The sequence below is a fragment of the Erpetoichthys calabaricus genome (assembly GCF_900747795.2).
Source record: "Erpetoichthys calabaricus chromosome 1 unlocalized genomic scaffold, fErpCal1.3 SUPER_1_unloc_22, whole genome shotgun sequence".
NCBI lineage: Eukaryota > Metazoa > Chordata > Cladistia > Polypteriformes > Polypteridae > Erpetoichthys > Erpetoichthys calabaricus.
In genome coordinates, this window is record NW_026261588.1 from 2,260,948 (window position 1) to 2,285,391 (window position 24,444).

Below are 24,444 nucleotides of genomic sequence, written 5' to 3' on the forward strand. Positions count from 1 at the left end.
GGCCATCGTGGCTGCAGGTTTTCATTCTTTTCCTAACGTGTAACCTGTTTTTACTGCTAATTAACTCCTTTTCAACTAATTTTCATTGACGTGTTCTACAAGACTCAGCCCCCTTAATTCTTTCTTTTTCCTTAATTAGCAGCCAAACAATAATGAGATACAAAATGAGCCAAAACAACTGGTGTCCACCATACAATATCTGAAAATAAAGAAAGATGAAGGTCTCAGGAATGTCAATCTGCTCAGGTCCCCAAAACATTTTACCAGAGCTCTTAGAAAAGAGAAATTCAACAATTTCAGAAATGTCTGCTAATGCACCACGAGAGCAGCAACAAGCCATGGAATTAAAGAACGGGTTTAATTAACGATAAGAATCGGCACCTCATTAAGCAGTTGCTTGGAGTGAAACTGGTTGGAGTTTGAGGCCCTGACTTAGCTGGTCTTCTGTTGGCTCCCTCACTTCACATTTCATTTCTGTTTGGGTGCCGTTTAAGGAAAGGAATGAAGCAACTCAGAGGAAGAAATCTTAAAAAAGCAATTTAATTAAAATGGAATTCACAAGAAGTTAATTAGCAGCACAAAACAAGGTACTCAATAAAAAAGGTTGTTAGAATGAAAACCTGCAGCCACAGTGGTCCTCCAGGACTGGAGTTGGCAACCCCTGGTCCAAAGCACCATCAACCCTTTAGGCTCAGTCAAGGTAAGGTGGAAAGCAATTGAAAATGGCATCACGCTCTTGGCTGGCAAACTAAACGTGTCAACATCTTCAGAATTATATAGTGCTTTTCAGTTTATTTTTATTAGTGCTGAGCGGGCATCAAATGGCACCTTTGATAGAGATGGATGTGCAGAGTAGTGTGGTGTGGTATACCAGTACTGAAAATGAACGGAGAAACCCAATTTTTAAGATGGCAGGTATGGAACCAGCTGTAATCCAATTTCAGTAGTTTACAAGCATCTCGCATTCAGTTATTTATTAGCACGACTGACACTCTAATTTCCATTTACCTAACGCTTGTAGATCTGTGACGTGAGGAGGAGTGATTGTGAGGGCTGGGGAGATGTGTTATCCACTATTACCTTTGGTATCATTTGGTTCTGGGAATGAGATGTGAAAGCTGGTATTGGTACCAAAGTCAAAATTTTAGTTCCAATCCAAAACCAGCACTGGTATAATAAGAGGAGGCATTCTGGATGCTGACCTCCATTTTGACTTTTGCAATTTCCTAACATAAGCGATGTGATGGAACTGAACTGAGGTCGGCTGTAAACAGCCAAGCTGAGATTTGGGCAAAGTATGCCAGTCGAGCAACTGAAAAGGAGCCCTGTGAAGAAGGGAACACGGGGCAGCAGCCGGCAAAGCAAGTGAACTCTGGGGCAGCCGCTGTTACTTTTTTAAAATTCCAAAATGACGACACGTCAGGAAATGGAACGGAGAGTCACACAGCCAGCATTCCAGCTGCAGTGGAAAGTGATGGAAGTGTAAACGGCCCGTCACCCTGCGTCCGGGTGGGGTGTGAGGTCATCTGGAACACCAGTGACTGTGCCACCGGGGACTCTGATCTACAAGTCTCAGAGGCACCTGCAGGTGAGCATCAAAAGGGGCCGTGTGGTGGGCGCGCCGGGTACAATAGCGTCATTCAGGGGCCTGTGCCAAAAGTAGTGACTCGGAGAGCCAGGCACTTCCCAGAGTTTATTTGGGAGTGCTGCCAGCCCGACTGCACTATGGAGAGTGGGATTAAAACAGAGCTCGATAAATAAAAAAGACAATGGGAGAAATGAGAAGGCGGTCAATGTGGTACTGACAGCGTGGAATAGCGGACAAATCGAATGCCTGCTGCACATGTGACTATACTGACGCTGTAAACCTATTTGATCAAATGCTGTCATTAGAAACTAAAGTCTTCCTCATGTCAGCGTTAGCCAGTATTCAGAGCACATGCAAATGAGAATTTCACGTGTGACAATCATGACCGTACAATGACCCGATGGAGTTTACTCGGTTATTCATATGTGAAAACACAGAGAGCAAGTGGGGCTAAAGGAAAAGCTGAAGGCCCTGACAGCACTGACATGCTACAGATGACAAGGACATCAAGGCAAGTCCAACACTGTGCATCGTGAGCTGTGAAAAGCTGAACGAGCAATGAAGGGTTAACCAGCAGAAGGAAATGAAAGTCATTAAAAATGAGAGAACAGATAGTAATGCCAGCCAGCCAAACCCGTTTTGAAGTAAATTGCACCAATTATCGTGTTGTAACAAGTGACTGTGTGGCAGCGGGGCCCAGACAGGAGTGGCACGGAGCACCACAAGGCCCGTTTTTACCGCACGTCAGCCTCACTCACACTTTTACCAGAGTGATCTGTGCAGACGACTGAGTGTGCAACATGCGCACACACCTCAGGGAGAGCTGTCTGAGGCCGAGGTTTAGCCTTCTTTACACAGGCCTAGCTGAACGTGCGGCACAGACTACCACACCAGGAGAGTTCCTGACTGCATGTTCTACCTTTCAAGTCCATTATTTCCCTCTTCAAGGGACACTATTAAATCGTGAAAACAGGATTTTACACATTTCTGCAAATGTATTCAAAGTAAAAAAAGAAAATCTCACTTTGACACGAGTATTCAGACAATCTGCTTTGGCTCAGGTGCATCCCACTGTATTGAGTACCGTTGAGATCTTTGGAGTCCACCAAATCTGATCTGTTCATTTGACTGGACCTGATTAGGAAAGACGCGCACGACATCGGAGTTTCTACTTTTATTACTATCCGGTTTATTATTATTTTCTCTCTTCTTGTCATTTTAACTCTTATTCCTCACACTGAGTCGACTGCACCTTCAATTTCATTGTTCCTTTGTATAAGTGACAATGACAATAAAGATATATCTATCTATCTAGAATGTTATCAAGGGTTCTGAACTCTGAGGTACTCAGGCGGGTCTCTGGAAACTCTTGGGGCTTGTTGTTACCACATCTTTGTCCCCTGTCTGGTTAGTATGGTGCATGAGCACCATTTTCACTGACACATACAGTGGGTACGGAAAGTATTCAGACCCCCTTCAATTTTTCACTCTGTCATATTGCAGCCATTTGCTAAACTCATTTAAATAAATTTTTTTCCTCTTTAATGTACACACAGCACCCCATATTGACAGACAAAAAATAGAATTTTTGAAATTGTTGCAGATTTATTAAAAAAGAAAAACTGAAATATCACATGGTCCTAAGTATTCAGACCCTTTGCTCAGTATTTAGTAGAAGCAGCCTTTTGAGCTAATACAGCCATGAGTCTTCTTGGGAAAGATGCAACAACTTTTTCACACCTGGATTTGGGGATCCTCTGCCATTCCTCCTTGCAGATCCTCTCCAGTTCTGTCAGGTTGGATGGTAAACGTTGGTAGACAGCCATTTTTAGGTCTCTCCAGAGATGCTCAATTGGGTTTAAGTCAGGGCTCTGGCTGGGCCATTCAAGAACAGTCACAGAGTTGTTGTGAAGCCTCTCCTTCGTTATTTTAGCTGTGTGCTTAGGGTCATTGTCTTGTTGGAAGGTAAACCTTCGGCCCAGTCTGAGGTCCTTAGCACTCTGGAGAAGGTTTTTGTCCAGGATATCCCTGTACTTGGCCGCATTCATCTTTCCATCGATTGCAACCAGTCGTCCTGTCCCTGCAGCTGAAAAACACCCCCACAGCATGATTCTGCCACCGCCATGCTTCACTGTGGGGACTGTATTGGACAAGTGATGAGCAGTGCCTGGTTGTCTCCACACATACCGCTTAGAAATAAGGCCAAAAAGTTCTATCTTGGTCTCATCAGACCAGAGAATCTTATTTCTCACCATCTCAGCAAACTCGATGCGGGCTGTCATGTGTCTTGCACTGAGGAGAGGCTTCCGACAGGCCACTCTGCCATAAAGCCCTGACTGGTGGAGGGCTGCAGTGATGGTTGAATTTCTACAACTTTCTCCCATTTCCTGACTGCATCTCTGGAGCTCAGTCAAAGTGATCTTTGGGTTCTTCTTTACCTCTCTCACCAAGGCTCTTCTCCCCCGGTAGCTCAGCTTGGCCGGACGGCCAGCTCTAGGAAGGGTTCTGGTCGTCCCAAACGTCTTCCATTTAAGGATTATGGAGGCCACTGTGCTATTGGGAACCTTAAGTGCAGCAGAAATTTTTTTGTAACCTTGGCCAGATCTGTGCCTTGCCACAATTCTGTCTCTGAGCTCTTCAGGCAGTTCCTTTGACCTCATGATTCTCATTTGCTGTCCACCAATGTTTACCATCCAACCTGACAGAACTGGAGAGGATCTGCAAGGAGCAATGGAAGAGGATCCCCAAATCCAGGTGTGAAAAACTTGTTGCATCTTTCCCAAGAAGACTCATGGCTGTATTAGCTCAAAAGGGTGCTTCTACTAAATACTGAGCAAAGGGTCTGAATACTTAGGACCATGTGATATTTCAGTTTTTCTTTTTTAATAATTCTGCAACAATTTCAAAAATTCTTTTTTTTTGTCTGTCAATATGGGGTGCTGTGTGTACATTAATGAGGGAAAAAATTAATTTAAATGATTTTAGCAAATGGCTGCAATATAACAAAGTGTGAAAAATTGAAGGGGGTCTGAATACTTTACCGTACCCACTGTACATCACTTAACATTTTACAGGACGTAGCAGTCTTTACCATGGAGGCACATGCATTGATTTAAGATGGGATCAAGTTTATCTTTATTACATTTACTGGTGACACTTTTAACCAAAGCGACTTACAGAAGAGGTCAGCATAATTGAATAAACGTCACCCTGGGGCTGTTAGGGAACAAGTGTGACAGGACAAGGTGACAATATTGAGCATTGTTAGTGAAGTGCTCCGAGCAAAATGCACGCAATTTAAATTTCCTTAGTTAGAAAAACCTAACAAAGTCATTAACCGTTGGACACAAATTCACTGAACAAGCGAGTTGTGAAATGCTTGTTAAGCAGTGAGGGACTCAGAAGTTCGAATGGAAGTGGGAAGCTCATTCCACCAGCATGGAGCTGCACATGAAAAGAAAGGAGTCTGGATTTAGATTTGATACCACAGAGTCAGCTGCTGTTCATTAGTAGACCAGAGGGGGCGAGAAGGAGCATAGAACCTCAGAGGTGTCTCCATGTACATATATGAGATACATAGATACTAGCCGACGCCCGCCGTTGTAAGAATAGGAACGGAAAACGTCGAGAAAGGAATTCAGAAATCAAGAAGAAAGAAATACTTCTGCCCTATGTCGTAAGTGAGAGTGCATTGCCTTCGTCAACCGTTTGTGTCAAGAAATACCCGACTGATAGGAACAGGTAGTTGTCGGATCGCGGAATAGAGATGACGTTGTACAAAAACCCGTTGACAGAGAAAATACCGTTGTTCATTTTATAACAAAGGCTTAGGAAACAACCGTCACAGTATAACAAAAATACAAAGGAGCGAAACCAATGCCAATGGTTGCCAGAGTACCTTTCTGTAGCAGGCTACAGAAAAGACTCCCAGGCGCACACATGGCTGAAGTGAAAGGTCACACGGTCAGGCTAGATATAGGGCAGGGACGTGACACCAATGGGGTCATGAGAGAGGAGTGGGGAACGCGGTAGTCCGAAGGAGGAACAGGAATCGAGAAAAGCGGCGTGGGGGTGTATGGGAGGCCTCAGGCAGCATGGAGAAGGGTTTGGAAGAGCAGGAATAGGAATCGAGAAATGCCGTGTCGGCGGGACCACTTTTGAACAGGAAGCAGGACGAACCAGAAGAGAAATCTTAATACATAATTCGCCAGCCTCCTCACTCACTCACGTCCGTCTGAAGCCGAAACCGAATGCGCAGTCACCTTCTGCGCAGCTGCCCGAAAAACCTTACGAGGCCGACATCCGCCGCGAAAATTCAAAGAGAAAGGCGACTTCGACCGACATCCAACTCCAACATTGCGGCAGGCGGCGGATTTATGGCCGCAAAAATTCATTTATTCAATACACCTATATCAGGTTTGTGGTGCTTATACTTATTACTATTCCACTCGTGCCTGTTTCATCTTACGTTGTCGAAACGGGCTCTTTGTCTAGTATATATATATATATATATATATATATATATATATATATATATATATATATAAGGTGGTCCAGATCTAATAATGCATCTCCTGCCATTTTGGAATGCAGGGCAGGTGCTGCCATCTACTGGCAACAAAAAGAATTTTAAGTAAAATCTCTATGTGCAGGGCAGGTGCTGTGAATTCTCTATGTAATAAACTTAAGTTATAGCGTAATGAAAATTGCATAATTAGATCTGGACCACCCTATAGATATATATATATATCTGAGAGAGAGAGAGAGAGAGATATACGAGGGTTGTCTGGATTCCGCGCGGAATTTTATCGTTTGTCGAGTGTCAGCCTGTTGAAACCTGTTCTGCTGTGTAGAGGGATTATTCAAGTGGTTGCATGTTTTTGTTCAGATGTTTTGCTCCCTCTCTTCCTTCAAAATGAACACGAGAAGCAAACGAACTGACAGTGTGCAGCTGGCGCTAGTGGCGAAGCTCCCGACTCCGTGCATGCGTGACTTTCGAGTGATGATTTTTTACGACTTTTCTGATGGTTTATCAGCTAAAGAGTGTTGCCAAAAACTTTCTCGCATCTTCAAGAAGAATGCTCCAAAGAAGACGATGGTTTTTAAGTGGTTCCAGTGCTTCAGCACAGGCCACTTCAACTTTTGACGATGAAGAACGTGAACCGAAACCGCGAAGTTTGACTGATGGCAGAAATGCTGATCGTGTGAAGGAGTTCCTGGAAGAAGATGGTCGTGTGACCATCAGGAAAATTGCCCTGGAATTTAGGATGACCTGGTATGCTGTCAACATCATCATTCGACAAGATCTTGGCTTTACAAAGAAATGTGCCCGATGGGTTCCAAGGCTGCTGACTGTGGAACAAAAGCAAGCTCGTGTGGAATGGTGCAAGTTTTTCCTTGACAAGTTCAATAATGACCAATCGAGACAGCCTTTCGCGAGTGTTTTGCGGCGTGGGTCAGAAGAGCCCAAAAGTGCATTGATGTTGGCGGTGAATACTTGGAAAAAGTTTAAAAAGGATCGAAGTACATGAGAAAAATAGAAAAAAAAATCCTTGGCTACTTATTTCGAGTGATTCCGCGTGGAACCCAGACAACCCTCGTATATTATATATATATATATATATATATATATATATATATATATATATATATATATATATATATATATATATCTCATCAGGCCAGGACTCCGCAGTCTATTTACACCTACAGGATTTACAAGATGTGCACATCCTGCACAAGGAGGTACGCTGGTATGAACGAGGAGTCAAGGAGGCCATTTACATGAAAAAGGAACGACCATCTCTGAACTGAGGAGGGGGCCTAAGGGTACATCTTTCACCATCTTACAGTGTGGTGATTGCAGCCATTCCCCAACTCTCTGTGAGTGGTACTCATGGCCATTGATCAATGGACAATTTGCATGTCATTGATCACACGGCCCATTGCTAGTCAATGGTGCTAGTTTCAGTCATTATGCAAAGGTACTGTTTATAAGGTTGGAGAAATCTGCAGTCAACTGAGACCGAGGAAGTCATTTGGATGAATGATGTAATGTATCTCCCTGGAAAAGAACTGTGTCCAGATGAACTGAATCAACTTTCTAGAATTTCCTTACCTGGATTATTGAGCATGCATCGAGACAATATATATATATATATGTATGATAGAAATAAACAAGGGATGTTCAAAAAGTTTCACTTTTCTACATAGTCACCTTCCTTTGCGATGCATATTTTCCCAGCGTCATACCAACATGCCCAATTTCTACTCTTTCCGCCTTCACCGTTACCAACAAAAATATAAAAGTGCGGAAATGTTTTGAACGTCCCTCATTTATATATGTGTATGTATGTGTGTGCGCATGCACTGGTACACTGACTACTCAAAAGGCAAGCATTAAGGATGTGAAGTTAACGTGTACTGCTACAGGGAGCCATTGTAGTGATCGGAGGAATGACAAGTGCCCACCTCAGCTGGCTGAACAACAGACGTGCTGCTGAAATTTAAATCAGAGCGGAGTGGTGGCACACGCCGGTGACCCTGCCAGCAGACAGTTGCATTAGTTGAGACGCTGTAAGAACAGAGCTTGGTCCAGGAGTTGTGCTACATACACCGTCAGATACGGTCTGCTCTTGCAGATATCGTATTGAGTGAATCTGCAACACAGTCCCTGTAAGACAGCTGGTCCTTGGTCACAAAGTTACGTACCGACTTGGCGCGTAAGCTGAACAGAGATGAGGTGCTGAATAGATGGACGAGCTTTGCCAAGTTGAACTGGAGATGGTGGTTTTTAAGGAATAAAGCTTTTGAGGTAAACTTATGACCTATACGCTTTACAACTGTCCAACTTATAACGAGTACTGCGACTCGTGTCAGGTGGTGTGAGTGTTGCTAAGGTGGGCATACAACAATTTGCCACGCCAGCTCTCTTCTTCCTACTATCCCTAGTGTGTCTCATTCATCTCAATCTCAGATTATTACCTGCAGCATTTCAACTATCTTCAGTTTATCATTGATGGCAATAATATAATTATAACTCTAGCAATCAACACTACACCAATGTCCAAAACGGTCCAGTTTAGCAGGAGCAGTGGATGATGGATGTGTGAATGAACTGCCTTCTGAAAGCGATGTACAGTTTTGCCCTACCAGGATAGTGATGCGGTGTGAAGTTTGAGATGATGATTGGGAGTGTGCCCCCCCCTGAAGACGTATCCCATCAGTTTGAACTCAGATAGGATGGCACAGGCAGCACATACATACAGCACATGTGTACATCCAGGCAGAAACCTGCAATCCAATTGTGGATATGAGGCGTATTTACAAACAGACGGGTGATGGAGATCCCCACGGCATCTTTAAGGCTCCTTTTTAAAAGGTCCTGCATTCAGACTTTATATGATTCAATCAGAGCCAGGTCCTCCATGGAGTTTCACACCTCCAAACAGAGCATAAATTTTCTCGGACTGGCAAAAAAAAAAAATTCTAAAGACCAGCGGTTGGGAAACTTTGTTCTAATGAAGACTAAACTGCGTTAAGTGTGCCTGGGCATTGAGGACACTATTTATGAAGTAAACTGTGCATGCAAGTATTATGAATTCTCATCCAACTTCAGTAGCCGCTTTGTCCAGTTCTCAGTCAGAAGCCTATACTGGGTGTAGTGAAACATGTCAAACTCCAAATTATGCATTTTCACAGCGCTCTGATTCAACATCACGCACAAAACGTGAAACAACTCTGGTTGGGTGACAAGTTCATTGGACACACGCATCCGTGTTCACTCGTGCGGGACAAACTTAAGAATGTCCGATGAGAAACGGCAAACTCATTTACAAGGTGACATCATGCTCAGGCTCGACAGAGAGAATTCAATAAAATATACTTTCTGAGAAGGTCTTGTTAAAGTAACCAAAGAAATGATCCAACAAAACCTTGCGGAGATGCAAACCTTGACTTTTCTAGCTAAGAGCATGTAGACTGCTGGCATTTAACAAGCTACCCAGTGAAACAAACACATAAACTGCGTTTGATGCGCTGTGTGTAGGTGATCTGCAACTTTAGAGGCACCAGAATATAAGAACAGCTAAGAGACATGGCAAATGGAAAAACATCATTACGCAGGTTTTGCATTACTATGAACGGATGTTCTGAACGTATCAACCAGTTCTGGTAATGGATGGATAAACCACAACATTCGTGAATATAATGACAATTTGAAATACCCTTCTATCCAACAGCTTCAGTGCTTAACGAGACCACTGTAGTTTCATCGGTCACACTATGACTACTCCTGATTAGCCATTGCTCATGCCTATTCATTGGGTGGGATATCTCTCTACTCTAGGGGGTTCTTAAACATTTTAACCCAAATAAGTACCATACTGGGACTCAAGGATTGGATTATTACCATAATGACAGCAGGGTCATATACAGACCAATAACAATGGGCACATCATTAAAAGTAAACCGTTTAGTTTTCAATCACATATATATATTTCTTAAACGAACATTGACTAAACGAGAAAAAATGGACAGCAAAGATATTGTTAATAAAACAGTAATTATCATTCAATTTGGGGAATGGTATCTTGAGGCATATTAGCGTCGGTGTAAACAATTAAGAGTGAAGCTTTAGTAAAGCGTAGAGAAAGAAAGAGTGTGGCATGAGAATGTGATTTCTGAAAGAGCAGTATGAAGAGTCACGGCACCAGATAAAGAATTCATCGATGCAGTTAATTTACCGTGACTTTTAAAATAACGTTTTTCAAATGACCTCCATTGTCAATGATACATTCTTCTAAATGAGCTCACAACTTGTTCAGCATATCATGGTTTTCATTTAACAATTGAATCAACCGAGTTGAGTCGCATAATCAAATTATTCCTAAAAATGTAGGCCTTGTAGTTTATATTTTTTGCTTTTGACGGGGGATAGAATAACTGTTAATGAGGGTTTGAAATGTTTAACCGACATATCACGCTGAACGTCAATGTCTCCACCCTGCAATCTATCTGCCACTTCTGATATTTTCTGGGATTCTTTAGGTCCATCCTTCACACGACCTGTAGACAATTCATCAAACCTCTTTAAAATAGCATTTCAAGAAGGTACTCACCCTCACCACGGCACGTTCAACTTATTACAGACACCTTTAGATAGATAGATAGATAGATAGATAGATAGATAGATAGATAGATAGATAGATAGATAGATAGATAGATAGATAGATAGATAGATAGATAGATAGATAGATAGATAGATAGATAGATAGATAGATAGATAGATAGATAGATAGATAGATAGATAGATAGATAGATAGATAGATAGATAGATAGATAGATAGATAGATAGAGTGAAAGGCGCTATATAATAGATAGATAGATAGATAGATAGATAGATAGATAGATAGATAGATAGATAGATAGATAGATAGATAGATAGATAGATAGATAGATAGATAGATAGATAGATAGATAGATAGATAGATAGATACTTTATTAATCCCAATGGGAAATTCACTTTATGCACCTCAGTTACAGATTAGGATTCAACATTTTCCATAACAGCTACATGTGATAGTCTAGAGCAGGGGTGGGCTATGTTGGTCCCGGAGGGCCGCAGTGGCTGCAGGTTATTGCTCCAACACAGTTTCTTAATGAGTAGTCAATTATATCACGTCCTGGTGAGCTGAATGACTTCCGGCCTGTCGCCCTGACGTCATATGTGACGAAGACCATGGAGAGGCTGCTGCTTCACCACCTGAGGCCACAGGTCTGCCACATCCTCGACTCTCTGCAGTTCGCATACCAGGAGAAGGTGGGAGTGGAGGATGCCATCATCTACATGCTACACCGATCCCTCTCCCACTTGGACAGATGCAGTGGTGCTGTAAGAATTATGTTTCTGGACTTCTCTAGCGCCTTCAACGCCATTCAACCTCTGCTCCTCAGGGTCAAGCTGACAGAGATGGGAGTAGACTCATACCTGGTGACATGGATCATGGACTATCATACAGACAGACCTCAGTATGTGCGTCTCGGGAACTGCACGTCTGACATTGTGGTCAGCAACACAGGAGCGCCACAGGGGACTGTACTGTCTCCGGTCCTGTTCAGCCTATATACATCAGACTTCCAATACAACTCGGAGTCCTGCCACGTGCAAAAGTTCGCTGATGACACTGCTATCGTGGGCTGCATCAGGAGTGGGCAGGAGGAGGAGTATAGAGACCTAATCAAGGACTTTCTTAAATGGTGCGACTCAAACCACCTACACCTGAACACCAGCAAAACCAAGGCGCTGGTGGTGGATTTTAGGAGGACCAGGCTCCTAATTGACCCCGTGATCATCAGAGGTGACTGTGTGCAGAGGGTGCAGACCTATAAATACCTGGGAGTGCAGCTGGATGATAAACTGGACTGGACTGCCAATACTGATGCTCTGTGCAAGAGAGGACAGAGCCGACTATACTTCCTTAGAAGGCTGGCGTCCTTCAACATCAGCAATAAGATGCTGCAGATGTTCTATCAGATGGAGGTGGTGAGTGCCCTCTTCTACACGGTGGTGTGCTGGGGAGGCAGCATAAAGAAGAAGGACGCCTCACGCCTGGACCAACTGGTGAGGAAGGCAGGCTCTATTGTAGGCACGGAGCTGGACAGTTTGACATCTGTGGCAGAGCGACGGGCGCTGAGCAGACTCCTGTCAATCATGGAGAATCCACTGCATCCACTGAACAGGATCATCTCCAGACAGAGGAGCAGCTTCAGCGACAGACTGCTGTCACCGTCCTGCTCCACTGACAGTCTGAGGAGATCGTTCCTCCACCAAACTATGCGACTCTTCAATTCCACCCGAGGGGGCGTAAACGTTAATATTATTCAAAGTTATTGTCTGGTTTTACCTGCATTGTTATCACTCTCTAGTTTAATATTGTTATTATCAGTATGCTGCTGCTGGAGTATGTGAATCTCCCCTTGGGGATTGATAAAGTATCTATCTATCTATCTAAATATCTAATTACTGCTGATGAAGCACTTGTTGCTCAAGTGACATTTTGATGGTTCATTTTAGTGGTCTCACTTGCTAAGGTTCACCACCCCTGAATTGCTTATTTCAATCTTAAACCGCTGCATTAATGGCTCCTTATTAGCAAAAAGATGTAAATGACAAAGCAGTCAGCAGTTCACCATCTCGCTTGTTTCAATTTACATCTGTGTGCGTGTTCATCTTGCACTGTTTGATTTAATAAAACACTTAATAGAAAAACGTGACAGACTGAAAATTATCCGTTTTAGGCTTCAAATCATTTTGATGATATCCTTGGAAAGGCAAAAAATCTGCGATACTAGAACCTTTCATTGCGGAGCAACAAGCCATAAAATTAAATAAGGTCTGAGATTGACAAGGATTGGTTTCTAATGAAGCAATTGGGTCGGAATGAAAACTTGCAGCCACTGTGGCTCTCCAGGACCGACATTGCCTACCCCTGGTCTGGCACTGACTAGTTGTCCACTGAATTTAGCCTTCAGCACGACCCCGTCTATACTTTGATGACCTGCTGCCTCAAACTTTGTTCCTCATTCTCACACTCACAAAACCAGCCTCCCCTCCTAAATTTATCACATTGGAAAGATCAGCGCACGCAAGTGTGTAAGGCACCATTTTTTGCCGTGCAGCTCTTGCGACCAGTGCAGGCGTGTCAAGTCAAAACACATGGAACAAAAGTTAAAGGTATACAAATTAATCCTGCCTATCCCGAGGGGTAAATTTAATCTGGCCAGTTTAGGTCTGCAGCAGCACTTGGGTGTAGGACAAGAAGCAGACGTGTTTAAGCAGCCGGCCAGTAACAATAACCGGGCTCCCTAATGCTGTGTCAGTGTCCTCCTCCCCATACGTATCCTGCCCCTCTGACAGCTCTCTGTGGAGTGTGTATCCATCTTAGGTCCCAATCTAGGTTTGCCAAAATATTTATAAAACTCACGAAAAGAGCAAAACTTGGCTGTGTTTCTGGTCAGTTTCATGAAGATTCTTGGACTGGAATTTTAAGTAACATATGCTGGCCAGTGAAATGTGCAGGTATTTAGACCAAAAAAATGCAAAAGTAACACAAAAGAACTGCACTGTTTGTTACTCATCACATTTTATAATAAGTATCATATTTGGTTACTTTTCTGGTAGGTAACGAGTAATGTTATGCTGCTGTACTTTAAGCAATAATAATTTGCTCTGGTTACTTGATCACTTAACACTGTATACGACATATTTGGAATTATTTGACTTTTCTTTAAATGCACCTTGGGGTTGTCACAAAAAGTAATTTCGTTGTGTCACACAATGACAATAAAGTGCTTGAACTTGAATGTACTTTTAAAACTAACGTTCCCAACACTTGAGTGGCACCAGTCAGACATTGTCACGTGAAAAACACAGTGATAGAAATCAGACATTTCTGTTTTGTCCAACTACAGCAGACCCCCACGAAGTCGCGGTTCAGGGTTCGCAGACTCTTCCTTAGAACCTAACTATTAATTGTTAGCAGAAAGTGCAAATACCCTCCGCAATTTTTTATGGCTTTTTTCGTGGCAATACTGTGCTGTAGAGAGAACAGGAAGTAACCACTGAGGGAAACGCGGTTTGGGATGGTGAAAATAGCCAATCCGAGAGCGTTATTCATTTCTCCTTGCTGCTGATTGACTGCTGCCCTGTGACGCGTCTCCAGCTGAGTGTCCTCGTGTTTCCCATTTTGTTATTGTATTCATTTTGTTATTCTTAAACGCACAAGATGTCGCCGAAGCGCCCTGCACCTTCTAAGGCTTCTGGCACTGAGCCTAAGCGCCAGACAAAGTTTAAAACACTCCAGGAGAAGGTCGAACTACTGGATTTGCTCCGGGAACTAAAAATTTATGCTGCAGTAGTGCGCCACTATGGCATTAATGAAAGCACCACACGCTACACAAAGAAGAACGATGCAGCGATCTGGAGTACCGTATCTGTGATAGTGCCAAAAAGGGAACGACCGTAAGGAATAAAAATATCGTCAGGATGGAATCTGCCTTGGCACTGTGGATCACCGACTGCAGGAAGAAGAACATGTCCTCACAGGTGGCGCAGTGGTAGTTGCAGTAAGGAGACTGTGGAAGATTGTGGGTTTGCTTCCCGGTTCCTCCCTGTGTGGATAGCGCTTTGAGTACTGAGAAAAGCGCTACATAAATGTAATGAATTATTATTATTATTATCCCCTTGGACAGTAACATCATCTGGGAGAAAGCACGGAAATTGTACCAGCAGTTCACTACAGGAGACAATGTAGCAATTTCCCATCACAATGTTCCTGAAACCTTTAAAGAAAAGCCAGCATGAAACGCCACCAGAAGAAGAGCCGTCCAAAGATACGATGACTCCTGAAGCGCCTGAAGAAGAGGCGCCACCCGAGGAGTTTTAAATCCTCTGCATCGTACTGCACAGCTACTTCATTATCAGCATCATTTATCACTGGTGAGTACCCGTACATTTTACTGTATTTTAATTAAATGAAATTATTATGTATTCATTCTACTTATACAAAAGAAAACGCGCTTGCATGAATTATAGTACGTATAGTGGTAACATCGGTATTTTACATTCTAGCACTGTGGGAGACATAGCAGTACAGAACTGTACAGTAGACGGGTTTACCTTTACATTCTTTTTTTAGGTAATGTATTAATGTATTAAGCTGAGTTTGCAATGAAATTAAATTGCTTTTGGGGGCATATTGTATTTAGGGTTTAAACTATAAAAATAGGCATTTAAAAGACATTTTTTAACCACATCCATCCATCCATCCACAGGTGCTCTAGGAACGTAACCCCAGCAAATTTTGGGGGTGTACTGTACTTTTACACAGAAGAATGGAAACGATTCTAACGATCATGTGAAATATCCGTTCAAATAATCACAATCAGGAGATCTTTATATACACCGCTTTCCAAATTATTGTGCAAATTGTAGATTAAATATTTTGTTTTCAATTAAACTCATGGATGGTATTGTGTCTCAGGGCTCTTTTGATCACTGAAATCAATCTCGGACGCCTGTGATAATTAGTTTGCCAGGTGAGCCCAATTAAAGGAAAAACTACTAAAGAAGGATGTTCCACACTATTAAGCAGACCACCATTTTCAAGCAATATGGGAAAGAGAAAGGATCTCTCTGCTGCCGAAAAGCGTGAAATAGTTGAATGCCTTGGACAAGGTATGAAAATCTTAGATATTTCACGAAAACTTAAGTGTGATCATCGTACTGTTAAAAGATTTGTGGCTGACTCAGAGCACACACGAGTTCGTGCAGACAAAGGCCAAATGAGGAAGGTTTCTGCCGGACAAATACATCGCATTACGAGAGCAGCTGCTAAAATGCCATTACAAAGCAGCAAACGGGTATTTGAAGCTGCTGGTGCCTCTGGAGTCCCGCGAACATCAAGGAGCAGGATCCTCCAGGGGTTGCAGTTATGCCAACCTTCTATTCGGCCACCCCTAACCAATGCTGACAAGCAGAAACGGCTGCAGTGGGCCCAGAACTACATGAAGACTCATTTTCAAACAGTCTTGTTTACAGATGTGTGCCGTGCAACCCCGGATGGTCCAGATGGATGGAGTTGGTGGATGGCCACCATGTCCCAACAAGGCTGTGACGTCAGCAAGGAGGTGGCGGAGTCATGTTTTGAGCCGGAATCATGGGGAGAGAGCTGGTCGGCCCCTTTAGGGTCCCTGAAGGTGCCCTGAAAATGACCTCTGAAAAGTATGCAGAGTTTCTGACTGACCACTTTCTTCCATGGTACAAAAAGAAGAACCGTGCTCTCTGTAACAAAATCATCTTCATGTGTGACAATGCACCATCTCATGCTGCAAGGGATACCTCTGCATCACTGGCTGCTCTCGGCATAAAAGGAGAGAAACTCCTGGTGTGGACCCCCATCCTCCCCTGACCTCAATCCTATTGAGAACCTTTGGAGCATCCTCGAGCAAAAGATCTATGAGGGTGGGAGGCAGATTACATTAAAAACAGCAGCTCTGCGAGGCGATTCTGACATCCTGCAAAGAAATTCAAGCAGAAACTCTCACGTTCAATGGAAGTAAGAATTGTGAAGCTGCTATCAAATAAGGGGTCCTATGTTAACATGTAACTTGACCTGTTAAGATGTTTTTGATTGAAATCGCTTTGGATTTCAGTCAATATGACCTCCTAATGCTGCAAATTCAACAAATGACCATTTTCAGTTCTTTACAACCTATAAAATGTTTTGAAACTCTGTTGTGCGTAATAATTTGAAAGTTTTTTATTTTTGAAAAACATACCGTAATCATGAGGAGGTTTGTTCAGTAACATTCGAATTATACTCTAATGGTTGATGTCTCAAAAATTATGCTGACTGCCACTTGCATCGACTATTTAGGAAAATCAGAGAAAAATATCATTTGCATAATAATTTGGAACGCGGTGTAGAGTGACAAACCGCTCACACATTTTCTCCTCATGCACTCATTCAAACCAGCCCTACAGGTAAATACTCACTACTCCCACACAGGAGATTAAACTGGGCCTGAAACTGCTGATTGCATAAGAAAAAGGTAAGAGCGGCTTAAATGCTGCTGAGCTCTTAAATAAAGATGCAGTAAAATGAAAACGTCTTCTTAACAAATGATTCTACCTGCCATGTTTTTTTTTTTCTCTAATTGTGTTGTGTTCTGCTTTTTAAATAAATGCTTCTACAGTTTTGTCATTTAACTAAACTGAAAATGAGAAAACGGTGTAACAACATGTGCTAACAGATTGAAAGGCCCGAGTCAGTTTAGCCCACGGAGTAGAACTTCAGGCCACGGCACAGTTAGGTGACTGATGCATCACTAACTTTGTTGGTCACGTCATTGCGGATATGTTCACATCTCAAATGTGCTTGCCTGTTGACACTTTACCTGCTTGTTGGCCGATTTATCCGTAATCCAGTCATACATCCAATCAGTTCAGCAAACACAGTAGAACTTCAGGCCACGACCCAGTTTGGTGTCGGAGGTATCACTTGCTTTCTTGGTGAAGTCGTACCTTCTACGTCCTCATCTCAAATGTGCTATAAAGACCCAATAAGCATGTGATCATGGCCAGCTTGGGATCCTATAGATGTGCTGCAGGCTGTTTGGCCGATTTTCTTGTCCCTCAGTAATTGCGTCAATTAAAAGTGCACCAAAGATGACACATCTTCATCTCAGAGTCCTACCTTCGAATTCCGGTAGGATCCTGATGTGACAACCATCTTTAATACAAACTGCAAATTAATACATCAGACACAGTCTCAATCCAGGCCCTATCTCATGCTTAACTCCAACCCTTTAGCAAGAAACGTCTCCAAAGTGCAGTTCTATTCAGTTCTGGGGTCCAGCCAAAGGAGGCACGCAAGCCCACTTACACACCAGCTTGTGTCTGTGTTACTTTCAGCAGCAGCTTCTAATGCCTCAGCCGAGTGTCAGAAATCTAAACTCCAAATGTAATTTAAAGAGAGGTGCTGCCAAGTCTCTTCCCAAAGAGCCGGGCCCTACCCACGTCAGTAAGTATACTGTAAACAATTTCATGCAATGTGAAACTCGTGTGGGCGGCAAGCGAAGGCATTTGTAAGCCACAGGGACGCACACCAGTGCGCAGTGGCAGACGGGTTTGGGGGTGGGGGGAGTGCTGCGGGTAGGTCCGCGGCTCCTCGGTTATCTCCTCACGCCCACTTCTGTTTACACGGTCAGGCATTAGTCTGGGAGCGGGCCTAAAGCGAGGCGACGCAGCTGAATCCCTTAGGCCCCAATCTGACACTGTCTAATTGTCGACAATTACTGTTAACTCTTTCTGCATTGGAAAATCTCTCAAGATGATTTGAGAAGCACAAGCGTACAGGCCGAACGCTGCTTAAAACAAACCAGCCACAGCCACTAAAACCTAAACCTTTCAATTTACACAAGGAGCTACATAAATCAAGCACAGATACAAAGGGAAGAAAGGAACCAAACAGTTCTACACTTCTATAACTGAGTGTTGTTTTCCACTGCAAGAATTTTTGTTTTGTTCTCAGAAGACCTGACGAACAAAAAAATAAAAGGACTCTGAAACACTCCAGGGCAAAAGAGAAATGCATAGAGACATTATGTGACATTATATGATATTATAGCAATGCTGCTGTAGTAGCGTCACTGTCTGTGCAGAGCAGAGCCACATGCTAAACCAACAGGTGACACGTCACCCCTCTCCATCACCTTGATAAACTCGAAGATATTAAAATGTCTCCCTTTGTTTTCTTTCTGCCAGTTTAATGACATTTTCCGGGTTCACCCAGGTTGGCAGGAACTGATAACACTAATCAGCCTACCTGCTCTACTCTTTACACGCATTTCCATACCGTTACCGGAACCAGATAAGTGATGACAAATACTGGAAGACTGAGAGGAATCAAAATGTAGACACTCAATCAGTTACAGTGCCTTACTTACAGAGCCACACTGCCTGCCTGCGTGATAGACCAGCAGAAGGAATTGCACCACGGTCTTAAAAAAAAAAAAAAAAAAAACTCACATTATTCCAATGTGGTGCTGAGGTGTCACCTGCTGCACTTGGCTCCCAATCCAGGTGGCTCGTCGTGTGGCGGGTGCAGCAACGCACAATCAGTGTATGCGCTCGACCCACAGAAACATTAGAGGAGAGCAGGCTGTCTCCACGTTTAGGCAGATCAGAGCACTGTGCCAGACGCGCCCATAGCATGTGTGGTAATAACCAGGACGGGTCGTAAAAGATACTGATTAATCACCCACATTGTACATTCTCACCATTCCCATGTTTGTATTGAAACTTAACAAGAGTGAGGCTATATGTGTGTATATATAAATAAAACACCGTATATAAAAGAGTATATATACCTGCAGACCCTCAATTTAACGGACCCCAGAGTACAGATTTGATTAGTCTTGAAAAACACATTTTCAACATTCCATCTCTATTATGCTTGTTCAGAAGTGATTATAAAAAATATATTTGAATAAAACAATATGCCTACATATATATATATATATATATATATATATAGATAGATAGATATAAATATATGTTGCACAGTTTACTGTCACATAACGCAAAGTGTACGCGACACGTGTTTTGCCCTCATTTGGGCTCATCAGGCGTACACACTCTACTGCTCCCCTCTTGGGAAATCAAACCTCGGACATCAACGTCAGAGACGAAGCCCCTTTACGCTGCACCAGAGTGTGTGGTTTGTTTATTTGACAGCCACACAATTCAGGTCGGAACTCAGACTACAAATGCAATGAATGTAATTACTCCGGACCTACAGGCTGTCAAATAAACAAACCACACATACTATATGTATATACACACAGTAATCCCTCCTCCATCGCGGGGGTTGCGTTCCAGAGCCACCTGCGAAATAAGAAAATCCGCGAAGTACAAACCATATGTTTATATGGTTATTTTTATATTGTCATGCTTGGGTCACAGATTTGCGCAGAAACACAGGAGGTTGTAGAGAGACAGGAACGTTATTCAAACACTGCAAACAAACATTTGTTTCTTTTTCAAAAGTTTAAACTGTGCTCCATGACAAGACAGAGATGACAGTTCCGTCTCACAATAAATAGAATGCAAACATATCTTCCTCTTCAAAGGAGTGCATGTCAGGAGCAGAGGCTGTCAGAGAGATAGAGAGAAAAGCAAACAAATGAATAGGGCTGTTTGCTTTTAAGTATGCGAAGCACCGAGCAGCTCACACCCCCTCCGTCAGGAGCAGAGAGAGAGAGAGAGAGAGAGAGAGAGAGAGAGAGAGAGAGAGATTGAGATTGTTTTTCACTCAAAAATCAATACGTGCCCTTCGAGCTTTTATGTATGCGAAGCACCGTGCAGCATATCGTTTCAGGAAGCAGCTGCACAAAAGATAGCAACATGAAGATAATCTTTCAGCATTTTTAGACGAGCGTCCATATCGTCTAGGTGTGCGAACAGCCCCCCTGCTCAATCCCCCTACGTCAGGATCAGAGAAAGAGAAAAGTAAGCTGGGTAGCTTCTCAGCCATCTGCCAATAGCGTCCCTTGTATGAAATCAACTGCACAAACCAACTGAGGAAGCATGTACCAGAAATTAAAAAAACCATTGTCCGCAGAAACCCGCAAAGCAGCGAAAAATCTGCGATATATATTTAAATATGCTTACATATAAAATCCGTGATGGAATGAAGCCGCGAAAGGCAAAGCGCGATATAGCGAGGGATTACTGTATATATATATATAGATATATATGTTTATATATATATATAGATATATATGTTTATATATATATATATATATAGATATATATGTTTATATATATATATATATATATATATATATATATATATATATATATATATATATAAATATTTGGACAGAGACAACTTTTTTTTCTAATTTTGGTTCTGTACATTACCACAATGAAACAACTCATTTTTATGCAATCGTTTTGTTCACCCCACTGAATTAAAGCTAAAAGTCTGCACTTCAACTGCATCGGAGTTGTTTCATTTACAATTCATTGTGGTAATGTACAGAACCAAAATGAGAAAAAAGTTTTCTGTCCAAATATTTATGGACCTAACTGTATATATACACACACTGTACAGGGTGGGTCATAAGTTTCCACACATAGGAAAAATAAACATTTATTTTTATGAAAAAACATTTTTATTTATATAATATGCTCAACATAGCTGCCATTGTTTTGAAACCACATTTCAATACGTGCCCGCCACTGCTGAAGTGGCACAACTGGAGTTATGCTTGTAATGGCGTTGGTGATACGTTCCCTAAGATGATTTATGTTTCAGATACCCTAAAAAATGCGTCTGAATAAAGAGCAACGAATTGAAATCATACTGATGGCCGGGTCAGGATTGAAATGTGTTTTCAAAACAATGGCAGTCATGTAGAGCATATTATATAAATAAAAATGGTTTTTCATAAAAAGAAATGTTTATGTTTCCTATGTATGGAAACTTATGGCCCACCCTGTATATATGCCAATTCTGTCCATCCAGCAGTTACACTCTGTCGGGTATATACTGAATAGCATTAGTGATGGGCTATCTGTTGCAATGCATTTTTTAACGCTAGTAGTAATAAAATGCGTTGCGTTTTTTATTACCACACTTATATTAACTTCACCTGTTTGTTGTCTGGTAAAAATCTTGTAATCAATATTTAACCCACTTCCTACTGTCCAAATGACTTGAAATTTTGCACACTTACTTCCGATGATAATACTTGAATCAATAATCAGTTTCACTAATTGATCAATTAATCCATGTTAATTAAGAAATGAAATTTTCATATGAAGAACAGTTAAAGATTTCACCAATAGATGGCGCTAGTAATGGATAGAAATATTAAAGTGTTAAAATATTCATTACAAAATTATACTAAAACAATCCCAAGACTAAAAAGTTGAAAATAATATATATATATATATATATATATATATATATATATATATATATATATAAATACTTTTTAAAACCCACGCTTATATTAAGTTAAAAAGTGTACTGAAAAGTAAAAAGTAAGTCTCTCATACATCACTCGTAAAATAAAAGCGAGGATGCTTTTCATCAATCAACATTCAAAAGCGCCCACACTTTTATTTTACAAGTATTTTTTACATTTTAGTACACTTTTTAACTTAATATAAGAGTGGGTTTTAAAAAGTATTTTTTATATATACAGTACTGTATATATATATATTATTATTCTAACAGCTGCTGCATCGCAATTATTAGCATGGGCACTGAAAATCCTACAGCAAATGCTATATGATTGAAGCAAATCTATATTACTAAACCACAGTTAATTTATGTACGGCGGACGCACCGAGGCGCATGCGTACTGTGCCATGGCGCCCGCCCCAGAGTCGGTAGGTGGCGCCCAAACAACACAACCTGTAAACTACGACCTGTAAACAAGCCCGTATGGATATAAACAATGAACAAAGGCACCCACACAAAGACACCGCTTTAGTTCAAATAGGGTTATTGAATTAAATGGACACTTTACCATGCCTACGACCTGTGAACTAAACCTGAGGTGAAGCGTGCACGCCAGGTTGTACAGCCGCCCGGATGCGACTCAAACCCAGCGGCTTCCCAGACTCGGTGGCTGGCACACGAACACCACAACCTGTAAACTACACTTGCTGTGCTCCACTCTGCCAGCAGTCGGTATCAGCAAAGGCAACGGAATCATGTCTCCACAAAACAAAACCGCTTTAGTACAGATATGCTTATTTAATTAAATGACATTTCCCCAGACGCACCCACCCTCCATGATATGTTATCCATCCAAATATCGGACGGAACAGAAACTGATTGCCATTCTTGGATTTACGATCCTCTAGAGAAACTTGTTGCTATATAAATGAAGGAAATTTTAGATACAAAAACAGAAAGTAAAAAAGGATAGAGAAGCAGTGATCTTTTTCAAGTCTACTAAAAATTCTGCTGATCTGTAACAACATTGGCCCCAACGATGAGACACTCTGAACACTGGCGACTCCAACCAGCTATCTTTGGATGGAACAGGCTTCTATTAGCAGGCACGTTTTGTGGACTCAGTGAGCTGGACCCGCTGCACTCAAACATCAGTGCCTTTTAAATGTAAACTTGTGGGGCATCTTAGACGGGTCTCATCATTTTACTGTCATCTTCAAGCCTGTTATTGACAGCAGCAGCTCTCCAGTATCCAAGCCAGAAGTTCTTATGTGTGCCACTGGGTGTTGTTTGTTTGATACTATAAATACTGTATACATAAACATATTTAACTTTTGACAGAATGAAAACAAAAACTGTGGGCAATGCCACAATCAAAACAGCGTGTCCTGAATGAAAAGAAAACAGCTTTGATAGGTCAAAGGTTAGCCGCCCTTTGGCGCACATCTTGTTCAGGAGAGAGCTCTGTCTTACAGGCAGCTCAGTCCAGCAATAGACACCCTCTTTCCGGGGAGCACTGGGGTCTATGTTACTCTGATGGGAAGAAGTACAGTCCGTTGCCCTCAAGGGGTGCCTTTCAAAGCTGTGGAAGGAATGAGAGATGACACGGTTAGCGACAGCGCCCCCTCTTGTCCAAGAGTGGTATGACAAATCTCCAATTAGCCCAGAAGGTGCTCGACTGAAGCCCAAGTGTGTCTGTACATTTCTTTTTTGGAGCTACTGTTAAGTTTTAACTTCCCTTTGAGGACAAATAAAGGACATCAGCTTTTCCCATTCAGTATCAAACTGGTGAAATGGACTGTCAGACTCTGTGATGGCATGAAGGGTAGTGTCATTACGGCATAAGCTTTTGTGTTTAATCATCCACTTTTCATTGTTCTCAACTACATATGCTGTTTGCTCCTTCCTAAAATCCGGCTTTTGCATATCTTACACAATGCACGGCCTCAGACATACCTTAAGATAACATCAAATATTATAGAAATGGAACTTGAGTGAGCACACAACAGTTTGTAAATAATTACTTACTGAATTCAAGGAACAAAGTTAGAGGATACCATCATCAACCATATAAAATGTATACCTTCAATATGTGCTGGCAGCACCTTTACCAGCAAAACTCACACCTAAACACTTCTTCTAACTTGATATCAGTCATTCAACATGGCTGTTGAGGAATTTTAGCCCATTTTTCTTTGTAGAACTGCAGGCGTCAATTGCCACTTCTAAACTTCACTTCTACTTCTTCAGAGCCGTTCAGTTGTAAGCGTACTTTTATATGTTGGGTTAATCTCCTGCTGCATGAGTCAATGATGCTTC

The 24,444-nt window shown here is 42.1% G+C and overlaps 1 protein-coding gene across 2 annotated transcripts in view; it reads right to left on the reverse strand.

Moving 5' to 3' along the window:
* Positions 1-24,444, reverse strand: part of LOC114669312 (fibroblast growth factor receptor substrate 2) — a 126,406-nt gene that overhangs the window by 49,109 nt on the left and 52,853 nt on the right. Inside the window, exon 1 of one of the 2 annotated variants that reach the window (XM_028825535.2) lies at positions 17,546-17,764. The exons of the other annotated variant lie outside the window; for it this stretch is intronic. The gene's annotated coding sequence lies outside the window, so the exon portion shown is untranslated. Of the gene's footprint in view, positions 1-17,545; positions 17,765-24,444 lie in introns of those variants that run through there. 2 annotated transcript variants of the gene reach the window in all.